Source organism: Syngnathus leptorhynchus, chromosome 10, assembly GCF_054491065.1.
Source record: "Syngnathus leptorhynchus isolate UIUO chromosome 10, UIUO_Slep, whole genome shotgun sequence".
Taxonomy (NCBI): domain Eukaryota; kingdom Metazoa; phylum Chordata; class Actinopteri; order Syngnathiformes; family Syngnathidae; genus Syngnathus; species Syngnathus leptorhynchus.
This window is the reverse complement of record NC_141204.1, coordinates 12,319,840-12,341,650: the sequence shown is the minus strand read 5'-3', so window position 1 is coordinate 12,341,650 and position 21,811 is coordinate 12,319,840. Positions and strand designations below refer to the sequence as shown.

The 21,811-nt window shown below is 47.0% G+C and overlaps 1 protein-coding gene and 1 pseudogene across 1 annotated transcript in view; both read right to left on the bottom strand.

Moving 5' to 3' along the window:
- nrg3a (neuregulin 3a) overlaps positions 1–21,811 on the bottom strand; it is a 104,046-nt gene that overhangs the window by 11,658 nt on the left and 70,577 nt on the right. The window lies entirely within an intron of this gene.
- On the bottom strand, positions 20,998–21,537 carry LOC147050487 (L-threonine 3-dehydrogenase, mitochondrial pseudogene; annotated as a pseudogene).

Here is a 21,811-nt window from a genome sequence, read left to right as displayed (position 1 = left end):
CCATCCATCCATCCATCCATCCATCCATCCATCCATCCATCCATCCATCCATCCATCCATCCATCCATCCATCCATCCATCCATCCATCCATCCATCCATCCATCCATCCATCCATCCATCCATCCATCCATCAACTATTTGCTTTCATTGCCAATGCTGAAGGATTGTCTGATTGTTTGATTTGCAAGGAGAAGTTGTCAAATATAACAAGAAGAGCAATTTAGATTGACATTTTCAGCGAAAGCATGCTAAATTTGCTGCCGATCACCGAGTTGGAACTGAGAGGAAAAGTGCAATTTGAGGAACGAAAAAACTGTTTCAAGAAGTGGATTGCATCTCCAAACTCTACTTCTGCTGCAAGTTTTGTTGCAGCCCAGGAGATAATAAAGCGTGGAAAACCATTCACCGATTGTGAGTACATGAAGGATTCATTCGTTAAAATATCAGAGTGCCTATTTTCGGACTTCAAAAACAAAACCGAGATCATTCAGAAAATGAAAGACATTCTGTCTCCGCGAAAGAACAGTGAAGGAAATGGTAATTTAATTGGCAAACAATATCACCGATCAGCAAATCAAGGACATCCTCAGCTCCAGCTTTCTCAATTGCCTGTGATGAGTCATGTGATGTGACCGATATCGAACAGACAGCTCTGCTATGCAGGTACGTGAACTCTAATGGGCCGCAAGAAGAAATTGATACCACTAAAAGGCCAAACACGCGGAGAGGACATCTGCGAGGCTGTGCTGCAGTGTTTAAATGACTGAGATACACACTGGCCACCTGATTTCAGTCTCTACAGACGGCGCAGCGAGTATGAGAGGGTCGCAAAAGTTTGTGACTTTACAACAGAAAGGATTGGATCTAAATTTGCTTGCATTCCATTGCATATTGCACCAAGTGCGTAAACATTCCCACCTGAGTGTGTATGAAGGTAATGAACCTTGTCATCCATATTGTGAGCAAAATGATCACAAAAGCATTAAACCACCGCCAGTTCCGTGAATTGCTAGATGAAGTTGACAGCGAATATGCCGATCTCCTGCTGCACAACAAAGTCCGCTGGCGATCCAGGGGCGACGTTTTGCGTCGCTTTGTTGCTTTGTATTTGTAGCCAACTTAATTATTTTAATAGCAGGCATACAGCTCATGTATTGACAGTTTATGTTGCCTTATAAAAAGCTTTTAGATTTTTGCGGCTCCAGACAGGTATGTTGTTTTTTGGGGTTAATATGGCTCTTTGAACATTTTGGGTTGGCGACCCCTGTACTAACCAGTGTGCACCGTGCTGACCATATGGAAAGCTCACTGAGGAAATGCATATCTTCTCAATGTGTAATATAAAAATGTGTGGAATGTCGTATTGGCGTCACTTTGACTGCAGCATCCTCCCTGAAACATGTTCATAATAAAGCAAAGAGTCATCTTGCATTCGCGTCTCCGTTTTATGATGGCAATGGCGTAAACACACCGATCTGTCAAAGACTTGTGTCAGCGCAAAACAATGCTCTCCACGTTTAATGACCAATGTTATCGACTGCCAGGCATCACAGGGGAAATCATGGGCACACAAAAGCACGCCAATGTGGACGTAAAAACCTTTCAGATTTTGACACGCCGCTCCGCCAAACGCCACTTTGACGCACATTTGGTGTTCACCACACAGCAGCCCAGAGTTCATCCGACCCTTGAGCCCATCTTTGAAATTTCGCAATTTAATCTCAAACATTGAACCTATAAACATTCAGTATATGTTTTATAATAAAATGTAAATCATAATAAAATAACAATAATATATACTACATGCAAAGACACTTGCATGTCACGCGTGTCCAGGTGCCTATTTCTGCGTAGGCGTGTGCAATCAATCTTGACGTATCGCGCGTGACGTTCGCTGCAAAATTTCTTTTGGACACTGTTCGTGTGTGAGTGTTTTGTACGCCGTCGTTGACGTTGAGTCAAACAAACAAACAAACAAACAAACAAACAAACAAACAAACAAAGAAACAAAGAAACAAAGAAACAAAGAAACAAACAAACAAACAAACAAACAAACAAACAAACAAACAAACAAACAAACACTACTCTCCCTGGCGCTGGGACGTCCTCGGTACGTTCATATTCACTGTGATTATTTGTGGCATCTACGGGGGGGATTTATTTCTTTGATATTGTCTCTTCTTTTCCTTGTAAGTCCCCGCGGGGCAATTAAAGGCGACTGCCACCTCCATAGCTTCCATCGCTGCACTCGGCGGCGGAGCATCCAAGACACGCGCGTGCGTGAAAAGTATGTGTGGGAGGTATACCGGGACGCACATGATTGTTGGCTGAGACGCGCAGCTCGTCTGTTAATTTGCAACCAAAAATTGATTAGAAAGCAGATGAGCCTAATCCAATATTTGTGAGGCCGATATCAACTTGGCAGCACGCAAGTGGTTTTGCTGAGGTATTGAAACGAGGCCCACGCGCACGGGCGCTCCGTTGTGGTCAGCAATGACATAATCACTGACGCTCCTGCGAACCGCTCGGAGCGTCTGTGCTGAAAATCCCACCTACCTTGGATCGCAATGAAACACCAAACAGTGAACTTTCCAACAAACTTAAAACGCGTAAATAAATTAACTGCCGTGTGTGCGTGCCAGTTTGTGCACGTGTTAGCGTGAGAGTAAGTGTGTGTCAGTGTCAATTTGTGTGTTGTTTGTTAGTGTGTGTGTTACGTACAGCTTCACGTGGTGAGCAGCACACGACTGTGTGACCTGGCTCAGTATAGGACATAAAACACGCACACACGCACGTGCACACACACACTACGTAACCTTCTAAAAAGGACTTAAAACGGAGTTGTGAGAAGTGTTCGCCGATTGGCAAGCACCTGACGAAGACCCCATCTTCACTTGATTAATGCTGCCAAGGCCGGACAGTGCGGATGGAAACTTGAGCATTTGGCAGTCAGATAAAAATCTTTGCACTGAAGACAAACTGGACAGGCACTCAGTGGAGAATCCGATGTCCACGAAGGCCAAACTGTGGAGATTTGTGCACAAAACTGTGCAACAAAATGAAAGTTGAGAGCAGCTGTGATGAATGGGCTCTTGCATACCTTCAAGCCCTCCAAGAAGGACCAATCATTACATGTTCTGCCCACACACAGCAAAAATCTTTGTGGTCCATCTGTTTAGATGGTTAGATGGATAGTCACGTTTAGACTAACCACTCAATAGTTGGTGTTTTTTTTTTTTTTTTTTTTAAACCAAAAAACAAAAGTTTTTTGTGCTCTCATTATATTATTATTATACATATATGTCATTGTGTTATTTGTTCTGTGTCTTATGCCGTATTTTTTTGTATACTGCAGTGGCGTGACATTTTCTCTTGTATGCACTGTGGACACATCACGTTGGTTTTTACCTTGTTTGCGGCAACGGGAAGTAGGAAGTGGGATATAAGGAAGCGCGGCAAAAGCGCAGGTGTATCAGAGTGTGCGAGGAACAATAAAGAAAGATTTACCAAATGCCACCATCGTGCGTTGTGTCTCACAGAAAATGGACTACGAAGCTGCAAACCCAACACCTGGCAACGTCAGCCGAAGAGGAGACTGGGCTGCAGCTGACGAAGAGACCGGGTTCGCAGCAGATCCCTACAGGATGGTGATGGAGCAGAAAGTTGAGAGGCAAGGCCATTGGCCGAGGGTGAAGGAGGGCTAGGGGGCTTGCGACAGGTCAAAGTCAAAGTCAGCTTTATTGTTTATTTATTGCGTTACCCACTATCACACGGTGACAAGACATATAACAAAACATCCAAAAAACAACACAAAAAGTAAAAACAAGAAGGCACATACAATGAATAAACAAGAGCAACAAATAAAGTTAAAGTCAAGTTAAAGTCCCAATGATCATCGTCACACACACATCTGGGTGTGGTGAAATTTGTCCTCTGCATTTAACCCATCCCCATGTGATTTTGATCCATTCCCTGTGGGAGAGGGCAGCAGTGAGCAGCAGCGGTGCCGCGCTCGGGAATCATTTGGTGATCTAACCCCCCAATTCCAACCCTTAATGCTGAGTGCCAAGCAGGGAGGCAATGGGTTGCAGAGGAAGGTACTGAGACCCAGTTTGTCGAGCTTGCAGATGAGACGCTGTGGTACAATGGTGTTGAATGTGCAGAACTGAAGTCCACAAACAGCAATCTCACATACGAGTGTCTTTTTTCCAGGTGGTGAGGGATGAGTGGAGGGCAGAGCAGATAGCATCCTCAGAGGACCGTTTGGCTCGGTACGCAAACTGGAAGGGGTCAAGGGTGGGGGGGAGAACAGACCTGATGTGCATCATGACAAGCCGCTCAAAGCACTTTATGATGATGGGAGTCAGCGCCACGGGGCGGTAGTCATTGAAGCAGGATGGATCAGATTTCTTCGGCACAGGTATCATGGTGGCAGCCTTGAAACACGATGGGACAATGGCCTGCTGCAGGGAAATGTCAAAGATGTCCGTGAAGACACCCATAAGCTACTTCAGCGCTCGACCTGGGATGTTGTCTGGGCCCGCTGCCTTACGGGTGTCAATAGCAGCAAGTATCCTCCTCACGCTATCGGCAGAGAGGCACAGGGGCTGCTCATGTGGAGGGGGAGGGGTCTTCAGTGGGCAAGTGCTGTTCTGAGCGTCGAAGTGAGCAAAGAAGCGGTTCAGATCGTTGAGCAGAGGGACGTCACCCTCACAACTGCGGCGCGGGCTTGTAGTCCCTGATGGTCTGAATGCCTTGCCATCGGCTCCGCGCGTTCCTGCTGTCTTTGAAGTCCTGCAAGAGAATGCCTTTTTCGCTTCCTTGATGCTCTGGGACAGATTGGCCCTCGTTGACCTCAAGCCAGCTTCATCCCCAGCCCTGTAGGCTTTCTCTCTGGCCCTCAGCAACCAGGTGCAAGGGGGTTAGGAAACTCATCCCAACCGGATCCCTGCCAGGTGGTTGCTCCCGTGTTTCCTTGGGCAAGGAGTGGAGTGCATGGCCCTCACCCTTGCAGCACAGTCATAAGTCAAGTCAAGTCAAGTTTTTTTTATATAGCCCTAAATCACAAGCAGTCTCAAAGGGCTCTGTCCTCTGCATTTAACCCATCCCCATGTGATTTTGATCCATCCCCTGGGGGAGAGGGGAGCAGTGAGCAGCAGCAGCGCCGCGCTCGGGAATCATTTTTGGTGATCTAACCCCCCAATTCCAACCCTTAATGCTGAGTGCCAAGCAGGGAGGCAATGGGTTCCATTTTTATAGTCTTTGGTATGACCCGGCCGGGGTTTGAACCCACAACCTTCCAGTCTCAGGGAGGACACTCTACTACTAGGCCACTGAGCATAACCTTGCTTGGAGGCATCTCTGACGCTCCTCTGGCGGGAGGGAGGCGCATCCCATCTCCATGGGTTCAGACCAGTTTGGCTGGGTGGGAGGAGTGTTTGTGAAGGGCTGGCTGGCCGAGAAAGGGGCCCCATCACGGCCGGACGGCAGGCGGGGATGAGCGTGTGGGGGTGCTAACGGACCCGACTTGCCCCGTTACTTCCTCCGCCCCTGGATTAAGAAATCAAGGCGCGTGGTGAGCTCGATCGCCTCATCTAGTATTGAGGGGAGCTTGTATGGCACCAGCTCATCCTTTACGTAGTCTGCCAGGTTCCTGTAATAAACGTTGACGACAACAAGCTGCAGGAACTTCGACATACTGTGACACGGAGGTTCAAGACGTAGACAGCCGGCGTGTGATTCCCTTGACGCATTTAAAGGAGCTCCCGAGAGGCTTTGGCGTGGGACATGTTCACCTCAAAGACCTTGATCGTCTTGGCTGCGAAAGCTTCAAAGCTGAACACACAGGAGTCCGGCGATTGAACTCCGGAGTGCCCCAAAGGTGAGCATTCCCGGTCAAGTCCGTTATTGCGTGCCCCACCTTGGCGCTCTCCGAAGCAAAGCTAAGGGGCTGGAGAGCAAATTGAATGTGGGAGCTGGACAAGAACTGCTAGACTTGTCGGGGATCGCCGTTGATTTGCTGGAGGGCAAATTGAATGTGGGAGCTGGACAAGAACTGCCGGGCTTGTCGGGGATCACCATTGAATCACTCAGGGCTACCAAGGTTAGGTTCTGGAACGTCATGTGCTGGGGTCGAAATAGCTGAGGACAGGGCGCCGGCGTCCAGAGTGTGGTTAGGCAAATGGGACGGAGGTGGTCGGACGCGTCAGGTCCTTGAGAGCTTGGCGGACTTTGGCCAGCGCCTTACATTTCTGCTAGATCGGCTGTTCCTAAAAGCTGGAGCTACTGCTGTTATTGAGCAACCGGGGCTGGTTGCGGGGTGGGGTTCCCTCTTCTAGTTATTTGTATTGAGATCTGATGACCCTGGTTGGGAGACTTCCTGGACGGGAGGTCTTTGGCTTCTTTCCACTTCTGCCAGATGCCCAGTGTTTTCAGTGGTTTAGTTACCTTTGACTCTGCCGTCCAGTCAAGGGATGAGTGTATTCTAGGGCAGTCTGTCAGCGGATGGATTGTGGTTTCTTGCCCCAGTCCACACTTGCGGCAGATGTCGTCGGTTGCTCTGTTGATTTTGAGAAGCCAACTCTTTAGGTGAGGATGGTTCCCACTTCGGAGTCTTGAGAGGGTTACTTGGTCCTCTCGACTGAGGGCACTTTCGTCCTTGTGGTTGATACGCACTCCTTTCTCCCCGAGGACTTGGCGGAGTATTTCGTGTTGGATTGACTTTCTTCCGGTCTGCCTTGGCAGCTTCATATTGCCACTCACCCGTTGGTTTATCTTTCTTCCCAGGGTTGTCGCTTTGTTTGCTCTTTTGTTTCCCGGTACATTACAATGTCCTGGTCCCCAGACTAGAGCAAGTTCAATTCTCTTGCGGGCCAATGAGTTGAGCAGGAGTAGGATTCTCCGTTCATCTTAATTTTCGAGGGGATTTGAAAGTTGTAATTTTTCAATCCTCTCTAGGAGTGAGAGGCTGTCGGTTACTACCCTCGCTTTGAAAGGGTGAGTATCTGCATCCATTTCCTGAAGAGCTAGGACAAATGCTCGCAGTATGGCTTGGTAGGAGGAACACCAGTCCCCCACTGGTTCTGCAACAGTTTTTAGGACTTAAGGGTTTCTTGGGGGCCCTTTCATCAGTTCTAGTCCTGCACCACCCTTTCTTGTTCTTCTTCCGCTGAGCCGTCAGTATAGAATGTGAGGTCGTACGGCGTCGACTCTTCCTCAAATCGGCGTAGTGTGTTTTTGCAATCTTCAGACTCGTTGGTTTTTTTTTGTCTTTTGATCTTGAATGAGATCTTCGGTAGTTCGAGCCATGGTGGGAGCAGCCATGGGGAGTTTGGTGGATAGTTACCATTGAAGACTTCGAAGTTCCAGCATTCTTGTGCAGAAATGCGGCAGATGGCCTTTTTTTGTCACACTTCTTTTTCTGTGAGTACTCGTGTCGGCGTATTGACCTTTCCCATGCTTTTGTTCCCAATTGTTTGGCTCTGGTTGCTATTTTCGGTAGAATGGCCTCTGCAAGGATGGCTCCCATAGGTGTAGTGTGCAGATGGCCTGTGCTGGCATAGCGTTGACAACATTCGAGGTGTTCCATCGAGGACTGCGAGATCCATGGCATCCAGGCTGCCGCCGCGTATTTGACAAGAAATGTTCCGGTTGCAATGTAGGTGCTTCGGAGGGTTCTCTTGTCGTAGCCCCAATCAGTGTTGGCCAATTTCCGGGGAGCGCCTGCTTGCCGTTTCATACGCTGACCACCACTTGTCCATGAGGTGCGAAAGTCAGTTGTCGGTCGTGAATGACGCCAAGGAACTTGAGCGTAGGGTTGTAGGCCAGGAGCTTTCCGTTCAACACAAGGGAAGGAGTCGATCTTGATTTGTGGGAGTGGGTGCTGAAGAATGAGGCTTCCAACTTCTGTGCAGAGGGAGTCATCTTCCACTTCTTGCTCCACTCTGCGATGGTGGTAATTTTCCTTTGGACCTCTGCCTGCGCTTCCTGAAGGGATGTCGCCTGCGCCCGCACAGCTACGTTGTCGGTCAGTCAAAAAAAGACTGACGTTGCTGCTGGAGCTGCTGTTGCTGTAGCTGGACAAGCTGGGTCAGCGTAGTCATCTGCCCAGAGATCCGGCTGACGTCCCAATTTGTGTGCACCAGTCGACCCAAGGCAGAGGCGCTGTGCGCTGGTTGCATCTTTGGTCAGTTTGTTCTGTCACGAGGCAGACAGGCGTCACAGTTTGGTTATTGTTCTTAGGGGAAAGGGACGTGGAGATCGGGTGCAGCAAGGCCGGAGGGCGAGGCGAAGACGGGGTTGGGGACAGGCAGTTGCTTGGGGCTAGCGCCGTTCGGGCGTGGTCGGTCAGTTGGACGGAAACAAGGTCAGCAACTGGAAGAAAGTGGAGAGGGAACAGGCGCAGGGCACAAACGGGTGGCATGCCGGGACAAACTGACAGCAACTGGCTGGGATCATGGGGTTTAAGTAGGGCTGAAATCACGAGCAGGCACAGGTTCAGGTCATTGACTTTATTGGGTGGCTGAGAATGATTGTCAAGGAAAAGGAGCGGCTGGGTGGCAGGTGACGCAGGCACGTGACAAAATGACCCAGTCCGACAAAATGGCAGCCTTCCTGTTTCTCTTCAGGCATGTTGACCAGATTGCTGACACTGGCGAATACATTTTCGAAGGAACCCAGAAGGTCGACAAGAGTCATCAAACTTCGCTTCCATGCTTTGCCACGTGCTTCAAATGTAATTGGAGTCCCATTCAGATCGTTTGCGTCAATTAGCTTAGCCATGTTAGCGCTTTGAAGCGAAAAGTAAACGTAACCCCAGAATGACTTTGACTCTGCTGACAAGATCTTAATTGTTTCGTTAATGGGACATGCAGGATCGACATCATCCACTTCTTCCTTCTGCGCACGCTAACGAGCTAGCTGCCGGAGGCAACCGTGGCAGATAAGTGCACACTGGATGTAAAATTTGGGGAAATGAGGTTGGCGGGAATGCATGTTAACACTTTAATTAAGCAATGGCCTAATCTGGTTAGTCTCGCTCGTCCGACACGACGAAGAAAAACTTTGCCTGATGATTGCAATCGACGCATGCGACATGGCGGATTAAACCCAGATTATTGTGCTCCCTTGTTGGATTAGTGTGAGACCGGAGCTCCTGACATCGATGAGTTGAGATCATTGATGTTAAATGGACGTCGAGTGCGTGTTAATAGATGGTCGAATTGATTCATGAAGGTCTCAAATCATTGTTTTCTTTAGATCTTGCAGACATGTTGGCAGGCAACTTTCTGCTTTGTGGAGGATGCTTACATTTCTGAATGCGTGTGACAATAGCGAGCAGTATGTGTGTGTGTGTGTGTGTGTGGGGGGGGGGGGGCAGCAGAGGATAATTTTCCTACTTGGATGATTGCATTCAGTTTGACACGCTAGGCCTTCAGCACTTCTTGAAAATATCGAGCGCTCGGCGGAGGCCAGGTGAAGGTCCTGGACGGCGAGGTCATGCCTGTCGCGTCCCCCGACCTCTCCTTTCCAACTGGAAGTTGCTCTTTAGTTCTCTGGCTCTCTCTGCCGCAACTGTGGCGGCGATGTCGACCGACGCTGAGGACAGGAAATGACCTCTGATCACGTGATGAATATTTAATCGCAGGCTACAGTCGCATATTTGGTTAAATTGACTTCTGGTACAGCGAGCGCTATTTTTTTCAGGTTTAATTAATTTTGTGACCAAACGCTAATTTACCCGTATATCAACTCTATTTTGCCCACTGAAATGAATAGGGAAGTCATTCAGCCTTTTCAGCCCCCAAAACCACCAGTTTGTTTTCTTACCTTTTCAATCAAGGAAAATAAAATATTTGTATCATATATTATGAAATATAATATATATAATAATATATATAATTAGGCGGCTCGGTGGCACACTGAGTAGCACGTCCACCTCACAGTTAGGAGGGTGCGGGTTCGATTCTACCTCCGGCCCTCCCTGTGTGGAGTTTGCATGTTCTCCCCGTGTCCGCGTGGGTTTTCTCCGGGCACTCCGGTTTCCTCCAACATCCCCAAAACGTGCTTGGTAGGCCGATTAAAGACTCTAAATTGTCCCTAGGTATGAGTGCGAGTGCGGATGGTTGTTCGTCTCTGTGTGCCCTGCGATTGGCTGGCAACCGGTTCAGGGTGTCACCCGCTGACTGCCCGATGACGGCTGGGATAGGCTCCAGCACGCCCGCGACCTCCGCAGAGACGAACAACCATCCGCACTCGCACTCACACCTAGGGGCAATTTGGAGTGCTCAATCGGCCTACCAAGCATGTTCTGGGGATGTGGGAGGACACCGGAATGCCTCGAGAAAACCCATGAGGGCTCGGGGAGAACATACAAACTCCACACAGGGAGTGCTGGAGGTGGAATCGAACCCGCATCCTCCTAACTGTGAGGCGGACGTGCTACCCAGTGACCACCGAGCCGCCCACATACACACTCACAAAAGCATTATGATGTCTTTTCTAATTCAAAGTCGCATGCTCCATGTCGATTTGTTGTCTCTTCTTAGACTTCTTTCATTTATAATTCAGCAGAGACTAACTCTTGATGCAAACAATATTTTACGAGAACAAGAGCCCTCACATTCAAGTGTTTAAATATTTCATTGGCTGGTTAAAGTACAACAGTTGTAAAATGATTGAAAGTGTTCATGCAAATACTTGTGAAGAAAGCAACCTCACCCTCAACACGGATAAGACGAAGGAGCTTATAGTGGACGTGAGGAAGAAGAGGGGACCTCACCAGCGACTTTTCATCTGACAGCTTGAAGTTGAGAGGGTGAGCAGCTTCAAATACCTGGGTGTCCATCTCAGTGATGACCTCACCTGGACACTCAACACCACACAGCTGGTCAAAAAGGCTCAACAGCGGCTGTACTTCCTAAGGAGGCTGAGGAAGTTTGGAATGTCTAACAAGATTGTCAGCAATTTCTACAGCTGCATCATCCAGATCATCATGACCAGCTACATCTCCGTCTGGTATGGCAGCTGTACCACTGCGGACCGCAATCAACTGCAAGGTAAGGACGGCAGAGAAAATCACCCGGACTCCGCTGCCCTCCCTGCAGAGCATCCACCACCGTAGGGTCCACAGGAGAGCGGCCTCCATCCTTAAAGACCCCATCCACCCCCAACATGGACTGTTAACACGTCTCCCCTCAGGCCAGAGGTACAGAAGTGTAAAATCTAAAACCTCCCGTTTCAAGAACACTTTTTTCCCCACGGCCATTAGACTCTTAAACAGCTGACCAGATCACTACCTCAGTCACTGATCTGCACTTTATACTGTACATTGTTTACACTTCCTTTGTTTTTGCACTGCATTCTCTGCTGTTTACCGGTACATTCCCTGAAACTCTCACAACTGTTGCACAATGCCATTTTGGCACTCGCCTATATTGGACATCCCTCACCTCAGTAGTTGTATATATTGTTTATATATTGTGTGTTTTTATATTTGTGTTTTTTACATTGGATGCGACTGCCCTTATTTATATTTAAGATTCGGTATGATTCAATTTTACTTTTTTAAATCCTCATTACCTTGTCTGGCATTCTAACGGACAACAAAAGAATTTCATTGTACAAAGAAAAGTGCTTTCCTTTTGTACACAATAAACGCTTTGAATCTTGAATGTGCAACGCCATCACTTAGGCCAAAGTTGCTGCACGTTACACAATATGCGGAAAAAGATTCACCCCGATTCCGACGCAAGTACTTAGAGTACTCGTGCGCTACATCAACAAAGTTGTGTGTATTGTGTTTTACCATCGTTGTTGTAAATTTTGTCCGCTCACTTCGCGGCTTCATCTGTGACCAATCCAGCCATCTCGCAGGGGCCTGCGTGGAAATCGAGCTCCCCGAGATGCAATCGTGCGAGTCGTCGCCAATTTGCCCCCATAAATATTCAGCGCCGCTTTGCATTTCTTCACACAAATCTGTCACGTGGATTTCCCCGGCGGAGTGGAGCGTCCTCGCCTCTCACGCGCTCGCCAATTAAAAAGCGCTCGCAGGGATGCGCGCCATTCCTGCCATCTATCAATCTTGCCGAGATTCCTCATCCGTGGAATAAAGCTGATTAGCGATCGGCAAAGTCGTTCTGCTAAAATAAGCGTGCGCATTTGTTCCCTCTCTTCTGGCGTCAGATCGCAGTGCTCACTTTTGATTGACACCGTCCTTGCTTTTGTAACGCGCACATACAGAATGTCAAATCCTTATATACACAAAATAAAATCAAGCCCGAAATGGTTCATAGCCCTGGGGTATGAATCATTTTGTTTGCACCGGTGTCCACTGTACACTGCAGTTGCACTCATGGTACTCTGATGACTTGCACCAAAAGCACCTCAGTGGCTGCCTTTGCATTTGAAGGCAGCACCCCCCCCCCCCCCCCCCCCAAAAAAAAATGATGACGGCTGTCCAGACAGCTGTGATTTTAGTTCCTTCATTGTTGTCTTCTTCGGGTGGCTTTTCAAAGGGAAACTAGTGTCATAATATTGATGAACAGTCCGAAAGGGCCGTTCCACATTTCCCTTCTTTGGAATAGCGATGGCAGCTTGAGGGATCAAGCAAACTCACTTTGAATATGATACTGTGGGAAAAAGGAGTTCTCCTATTCCGTGTGGAATTGTTAGGTTTTTTTTTTTCGGTTCCAACATTACATTAGCTCTGTCAGCTTCTATATTTAACTGACAAAGTGGTCAGTGGAAACTTACCGTAATTTTCGGACTATAAGTCGCGTTTTTTTGTCATAGTTTGGGTGTGGGGGCGGGCTGGGGGCGACTTATACTCAGGAGCGACTCATATGTGATTTTTTTCAAAAAGTTTCAAAATTCAAAAATCCGCGATGTAGTGAAACCGCGATAAACGAAGCGCGATGTAGCAAGGGATTACTGTCATTTGAACTGCAAGTGACGTCACCCGTGCCACACGGCGGTTGTTCACATAAAAGGCAAAGGATTTGATCATGGGATGATGAAGATGACGAAGAGCCCCACGTACATCATTAGCGGCTTTGTTTGTAAGTGACGCGGAGGACGAAGAGTTTGAAGGATTTAATGATTTGGAGTGACACAGAAGGTTCGAAAAACTATTATGGCTTTTACGCACGCCCGGTCCTTCTCGACGGGAGCTCTCTTTCACCTCTGTGGATGGAAGTCGGGGGCCAGCGCTCGGCTGGGTGGCTGACCGGGGACGGTGAATGGGGCTCGGACATGGCTTTTACGCACGCACGTTCCTATTTATGGAGCTCTCTTCCACCTCCGTGGCTGGAAGTTAAATAGCTGTTGGCTCATTGAACTCTTGTTTTGCTAAATAAAGAGCCGTTTACCAAACCCACGTCTTTTCTGGTACTTTGTTAACGCTACAATATCGTTATATCCTAGATCTCTGCAGCACACGCGCGGCGTTGTTGACATCAAGAACGAGGAATTTGATAGATGGATTTCATGATTTGGAGTGGCACAGATGGTTTGATAATATTGTTGTTATATAAACCCACGTCTTTCCTGGTACTTTGTTAACGCTACAATATAGTTATATACTAGAGCTCTGCAGCGCACGCGCGGCGTTGTTGACATAAAGAACGAGGAATTTGGAGTGACACAGATGGTTTGATAATATTGTTGTAATATTATAGTTATTTGAAATATACTTTATATATCGTTATATGAGTCTGTGGAATAATTAGAAATGCAACTGACGACGGGTCCGACGTCAGCATATGCATTGTTTACATAAAGCACGATCAATAGATTTAATGAATTGGAGTGACACAGATGGTTTGATAAACGTATTATTTATGTAATACTTACTTGAATCACTCGTTCTCAACTCCTGGTTTGTGTATATGTCACGTTAGCATACCGCATCGTTTAGCCTGTTGTTGCTGATTCATGTCTGTTTTTGGTGTTGGACAAATAAATTTGCCCCAAAAGTGCGACTTATATTCCGGTGCGACTTATATATGTTGTTTTTTTTCACTTTATTGTGCATTTTATGGCTGGTGCGACTTATACTCCGGAGCGACTTATAGTCCGAAAATTAAGGTATTTGTGTTTGTTTACTTGGGTATCTTTGTGTCTGCTAGGTGTGCTAATGTTGCACTAAGTGATGCCGCAGGCCACCATGTGTGACTAATGTATGCCTGCTAACAGTTTGCTACACAGACACAAACGCAAGCATGCAAATGAGGATAATTACAGTCTAACTGATGACAGAGGCCGCCCGGTACACAAGTTAATTGGCGGATGGCTTACCGCTGCCACCATGTGACAACATGGTGGCGTTTGAACACTTGGTGTTAAGTCATGGAGACGGAAATCTCCCAGCTCGTTGGGCTAACATGCTCGCATAGCATTAGCTATACTTGGGTTTTTCAGTAAAATATTGGTCTCACGTCAGGATTGGGATCCCATCCGTAGCTTGACCATTGTTAGGTGGGCCAGCTTGTTAGCCAACTGTTAGCTACATTCAAGCACTTTGCCACAATACTTTTCCACGTGGAAGGACTGGTTCCAAGAATTAGGCGAACCCACCAATATGTTTACCGTCTCTTGAATGTTTTGTGAGTAACGACTGTCTATGGTTTGACTTCTACAATGGAGGCAAGCATCGAGTACGACCTTGATCTTCCTCCTGCCGTGGCCGCATCGCCGCTCATCTTTGCATGCCTGGTCGGATTTAATCGGGTGGGCCACACACGCCCTAGCGACTAGAAAGATTGCGGTGGGTCGCCCTGCTGACATTTGATTCACGTGGCGCTCGGAAAGCACCGAGCGGCGAGCGCCTCGGGGTCAACGGCGTCGGGCACCGATTGGACTAATCAGAAAAAGGCGGGAAGGCCAAGACAGGTGAGGTCAGGTGGGGTCAGGTTTGCTTCACATGGGCACAGGAAAAAAAATAGCGTCAGCCATGCAGAGTGAGCCGATAACGGGAATCTGAAATTAACTCGGACCCACGGGGCCCTCTCGACTTGGTGGGCAGACATTTTGTGTTGCAATCAACTTGAAATTGAACATAACTTGCATGTTAAGACATCAATGTAATCAGATTCCCAATTCTAATCGGCCCCTCTCCCCAAACTTGTGCTTAGGGATAAAGAAAATGACCATGATATAATTGTGATTCAAAACAAATTGGCTTTTTTCTTTATCCTGTTGCCAACTGAGTTGAAATAATTTTCCCATCAATTTCCACAGCAAGACTATGAATCATTTTTTGGGGGGGTGGGGGGCATATATTGTGCGTAATTTATCATTTGCAGTGCCGCAAGCTACGCCCCCTGGCCCCTAGTTTGAGAACTGTGGCTCTGGAATGTTTCCCAAGTGTTGAATAAAACATTCGGCTTCAAGTTGAGCCTCTCTATGGCTTGTGTCCACCTGCGAGTCCGGAAGTTCCTGCCAACGTCAAAAGAGCTTTTTTGGCGTCCGGGCGGCCACATTTGGACTGCTAATGTATGCTGCTATCAAAGACGTCTTTGACGGTAAAACCGCACGCACTTTTATCGGAGGAGCTCCATTTGCACACAGGAATGGTTGCCGGCTTTGCTCACCGATGAGACTTTAAACAACAGAGAGTATGCTGGATGGAGAAAAGGGGCTGGGCTGGGGAGAGTGTTTACCATAGCATACCATAATACTTGCAGGCTTCTCTTCTCAGCTCTGCGGGGCTGCGCAGACAATGTATCGACACAGAATACGTCGACGGGGGATGATAATGCGGTACAAAATAAAAAAGGCAATTGTGTTCCCATCTTCACTTCCGCTATTGCCTCTCTAATACTATTTCCTCTCATCACTAATTCATTAGTCGTATTTATTGAAAGGCGAGCTTGGAGGTGGAGGGAGAAAGGGAGGGATGAGGATGGGAACAGGAACGGGTGGGGGTGTGCCGTTGTGGAGATCAATGTCCTATTTACACATTTGGACGTGGTATGGACTGAGCAGCGATTAACTGGCCTATAAAAGCTTTTGCGATACTGCCTTAAATCTGCCATTGGGGACACGTGGCGCTAATGTGGCACTCCATCACCACAAGCAGGACCGCGGTGCCAATAAATAAAGACACGCAACAATGCGAACCACTACATTGTGCGCTGGCACTAACTTGACTGCTTTGAGAGTGACTCGCTTGGCTTTTCCTCATTCCGCAGTCATACGTGTGGTGTGCGTGCGTGCGTGTGTGTATGCATGGCGGGGCCTGGTCTGGTGAATGACGTGGGCGTCAGCTAATGAGAGTGTGGAGTCGACTGGCTGTTAAGTGCAGTTTGTGTGTGGAGTTACTCAAAATTAGTTTTGGACACTCTCAGCCGGTGCGCAGAAGGGCTTATTGCACTGTCTTTTGTTTGATGAAGCCATTGAAAGCGTAGCGGCAGATGCATCTGTTCTCAACCACTTGCGGAGGGGTTATGATTTGTTGCAACTTGCCTATTTTACAAAAGCTAACGAGGGTACCTTTGCTTGGTACAGGTTCCACTTCAGCAAAATTTGATTATTCCAATACAATCAACCCGAGTTACATGCTATATTTGTGTACTTTGTTATTAAATTCTTCATGAGTATGTCTGGTTAGTGCAACACTAATATTAGGGCCCGATCGGCTGATTTGAGCCCTTTTCGACATAATCCTAATCCTCTGATCTAGTCTTTTTTTTTTTCTAAAACAGTAAATGCCATTGTCACACCGAAGGACGTCCTTCCACCGTTTGATGGAGCTCTAATCCTCAAGGACCAAGTCAAGGACCAAGTCTTGTCAAACAGTCACATTTTTGGCCCGTCATTCATAAATCAGATCATTGTTGTTGTGGTGAGTGCCACATAAAAAAACATTCTCTAAGTTTTTTAATGAACTGGACAGTTAAACAGATTTCAGAAAATGATTCTACCAAATATTGAAATGGGCATGGGTGGTTGTGGTACATGTCAGTGTAACGTCGCTCTGCCTCGTTATCTGGCCATATAGAATGAGTAGCGGCGAAACGACCGAGTTCTTCTTTGATGTGTGCTGAACATATTGAATCTTTTCACAACGTGTTTGAATACGGGCCACTGAGAAATTCCTCTTTTTTTCCTTGGTCTTCTTCAGAATTCAATTACCCTTCCAGTCGCATATAATCACGCTTCATCCCCCAGGCCTGACACTCCCCTTGCTCGGACACAGCCCGACTAATTACTCTCTGACCTTCACTAGCGTAACTCTTAGGAGGGCTCTTCTTTTTCACTTTCTCAAGTTCCACTTGCCAAACATTTGCGAGTGGTATTAAATGACAACCATGTGTGCGGGACCACAAACGGGTTTGCTATACAGACTGCGCATAACCCACAATGAGGCCAAAATTGGGTATTTTGCTCCCTCGTGAAGAAAATAAGTAAGCTTGACCTTTATCACAACCGTTCACCCTCGTTTAAAAGCCTGAGCCCTTTTTGAGGCCCGAAGGTAGTCTTGAAACTACTAACTAACTCTATTTTACCTTCAAGGTAAACGTCCTTTGGAGATTCTGCATGACTATGCAAATGACACACCAAATGGAAGTCCACGGTGGAGGAAACAGTGTTGGATTCAAACATGAGAAAATCTTGTAATGGGATCAGCAGGCTGTGTACACCCGCCTCCTCCTCCTCCCCCCTTCATGTTTACTTGTTCCAGAACGCCTTTGAAGTGCGGGCACAATTATCTTCCGGCTGACAAAAATGGAATTCTTCTCCCACCAACATGTAAGTAAGAGCCAACCCGAGAAGGAAAGAATATCATTAACACATTTAAAGCGTGAGAAATGTAATTAATGATCTTCTCTCATCCGCTTTACCAGGAGAATCTGACTGGTGAACTAGTCAACCTCATTCATACATGTGTGCATGTTGCAGAAGACTTTCCATGGGAACTAATGGCAATTTCAGGAAATGGAAGCTATCTCTTGAACTATTTGCATTTGAAACCCTAACACTTCTTTCAAACCCTAATCCAGACTTGAAACACAAAAACTAACTTGGAAGTCCCAATCCAGATTTGCAACTCTACTTTGAATCCAGAACCCATTTGAACGTGAGCTTGAAATCACTTTTTGAAACCGAAACCCTAATTTGAAGAATGCAGTCATTTCCTATGAGAGGATTTTTCCATGATGGATTGAACTAGCATCTCTGCTTCCCTCCCGCTGAAGCGCCTGGCCGCCTCAGTATGTGCTGCTGTCATTGGTTTCCGCGACATGCCGCCGCATTGGCCTTGCTTCATTATGGCCAGAGAGATATCCCTCCCCTCTCCCTCATGAGATTCCCTGCTGCCAGCACAGATGGCGAAAATCAGAAGGCGAGAAATCAAGTGGACAGTTGACAAAAGAAGAAGAAAAAGAGCTTGATAAAATCATTAGAGTTTCAGTCAAGATCACGAAATGAGACCCTGTGCTCTTCTGCGCTGAATTTAAAGACAAAGACATTTATTAGCCAGAAAATGAGACGTGTTCTCTCCCACAATGGCGCAAACACCCCTTTCTACTCACAGCTGTCCTCCAAATAGCAAAAGAATGACTGTGCTTTGCACTGGCCACCAACAATGGGCCCTACGTACCCCATGACTGGCTGGAGACCAGTCCAGGTTGGCCACAACCAGTTGTCTGCTCGGATACACTCAAGTTCACCCGCAACCAGAATGACAATCTGGGCCACAGAAAAAGGATGATGAACAATTGTATTCATTCACATTAAGTCCTGCTTTCAAGGTCCCCTCCTTAAGTGAGCTCATTACTTTACATTCAGTCCTCATGACAATACTCGACATCCGTGTTCATGTCACACGTGTCATATAAATGTTTGTGTGCACACACACACGTCAAAGAACAACGTGATATTTTCTAATCGACAGAAGTTCCTGGCAAGTACTAGGCTAGGGTTTTCCCCTTCAACTTTCCAGGTGGCGCTGCTGAGCAGGCAGCAGAAGAATAATCAGAAAGACCGCTGCTGCAATTCTCTCAATGACTGTGGGCCGCATGAATAAAATAAAATTCCATTTCAATTTCCACACAAACACATGTGCAACTGTGTGCATGTGCGGAATGTTCCATCAGAGGTTAACGAGCGGATTCGTTTCAGTAACTTTAACTTGACCTGCTTGGTCACCATTTCCCTGCAGCGGCATGAAAATGAAAGAAAAAAAAAAGGAAATTCATTATGGCAAGATGGAATGAAAAAACAATTCAAGTAAAAAAGAGCAGGGAGAAAAAAAGACAGATTTGTTAGCTGTTTGGCTCAGCGGAGACAATTAGTGACGCACTGAGGAGAGAAATTAGCTTATTTGGCAAACGTTTACACTTCTAAATATGGTGGTTTGTTTTTATTCAAGGATTGATCAAACCTTTTTTGCACCATGCGGTACCAAAGCAAAGAGATAAAGCAGTTCCAATGCGCACATTCCAAACACACGGCTGCCACTAAATCAAATACTGTTCTCAAAGGCTTTTGCTGACATTTAGGCAGCACCAAAGCTGGGGCAGCTGAAGATTATCAGGTGTCTGACTTTAGTTTAGCCACCGCTTCGCTGAGAAGCCGCCCACCCGCTCCGCTACTGAAATGTGCACAAACAGGCTCAAAAACCACAATGCGAGTTGCAAAATTTACACGCGTCGCCCTTCAATCTCTCCACATCCAAGTGCACAAATGTTCCCGAGTAATCAATGATACTGTGCTCCCAAAAGGTTACGAGAGTCAAGATCTGCAAACAGAGATCCCGTGCCGTAGCAATAAAGAGAATTTGTGCTGGATTTGCTCTTAACCTTGGAACCATGGCCATAGCCTTGTAAGCTTCATTTTGTTTAATGGGAGGATATGGACATTCATAGTAATGGCATTTGACATTTTGCAGTGGAAACATAATACTATATTAAAGAATTTTTTTTCTCTGAAACAGCTATTGACTTGCAAATAGTTTAAAGACTTGTATGAGTAAAACCGAGCCGCCAGTAAAACAATTAGATTTTCAAAATGATATTCAACTGAGGCGGCTCGGTGGCGCACTGGGTAGGCACGTCCGCCCCACAGTTAGGAGGGTGCGGTTTCAATTCCACCTCCGGCCCTCCCTGTGTGGAGTTTGCATGTTCTCCCCGAGCCCGCGTGGGTTTTCTCCGGGCACTCCGGTTTCCTCCCACATACCAAAAACATGCTTGGTAGGCCGATTGAGCACTCCAAATTGTCCCTAGGTGTGAGTGCAAGTGCAAATGGTTGTTTGTCTCTTTGTGCACAGCGATTGGCTGGCAACCGGTTCAGGGTGTCCCCAGCCTACGCCCCGATGACGGCTGGGATAGGCTCCAGCACGCCCGCGACACCCGTGGGGACAAAGCGGTTCAAATAATAGATAATTAAAGAATGAAATACATATAATATAATAAAAAGTAGAGATAAAAATGCTCAAATCATAATAATAAAACAACATAATTAAAGAATGAAAACAATAAAGAAAAAAGCGAATCTATTCCCTCGTGAGGACTAAGCGGTTCCGAAAATGGATGGATGGATATTCAGCTGTGTTTGTCTTGACTGGTATTGATGAAAATAAATACATACTTGTGTCCTGACAGGTTAGATTAGCACAAACTAGCAGCTCTGGTGTTAGCCTTGTCTCAGGACCAGGCAACAGGTTTCCATGGTAACAGAGAAGGCCTTCTTTGTTTGTGTCGAATGCCTGTGGACCCACTGCTGCCCCCACAGGCTTTTAAAGATAATAATAATAATAATAATAATAATAATAATTATACATTTTATTTATAAGGCGAGTTTCAAGGCACTCAAGGTAGCTGTACAGACATAAAATAGCATAGAAAATGACCGGAGAGCAGTGGCAGCAAGTCATGCCAGCGGTCACTCACATCCGGTAGACACAATTACAACATATTATCAGGATTAAAAAAACGTGACCTACTTTTGCACTATGTACAAAAAAGCTGCGTTAGCTTAGCTCAGGCACCACGCAGCTAGATGGCGTGGGCCATGCGCGTGTCGCCACTGAGGAAGTTGAGCATGGTCTGCACCAGCTCGGGCAGGTCGTAGTCGTGCTTCCAGGCACTGTCGCGTTTGGCGTTGGAGTCGTCAAAGTCCATCGGCCAGGAGTTGGCGATGGCCTGCCGGATGGGGTCCACGTTGAACGAGACTTCCAGCTCGTGCGAGAAGCTCATGGCGTTGATGTACGTGCACATGCTGAGCGTGTCGGCCGGCGCCTCCAGCACCTCCAGGGAGGCGCGCAAGCAGTCGTCGATGGAAAGCCGCGTGTCGGGCCGCAGGAAGTTAGCCAGGCTAGCTGGGATGCGTTGGCGGGGGCTGCTAGATAAGCGTTGCGGGCCACAGCGGCGGCCGGTGGGAAACGGCTGCTCAAAAGCTCATTTCTTCCCGTCAAGTCTAAATGATTAATTGTGTGCCAAATAAAGCCACAAACTGCATTTATCCCCATTAAACCTTTGCATTGATCTCACGGTTGCAACACGATTTGTCTCAATTTGTCTCTGACTCTGCGCCATTATGTATTGATCCGCGTTAGCAGCCGTGTTATTTTTTGTTGTTGTTCTCCTCTCGCTCACTCTTCTGCAAGACTTCAAAAGTCACTTCATTCCAAAGGTGTTCGGCCTCTGACAAAATCGGATGAAAATACGACGAGAGCACAACCAATGACAAACTGACAGATCGTTAGCAAATCTTTTGGATCTTGTTATTGGACGATGTGCACTGACAATGGGTGACCAGTCATTTGTTTGTTTGGATGTTTGGATCCCGACAATGGCAAGTAAGCAGCAA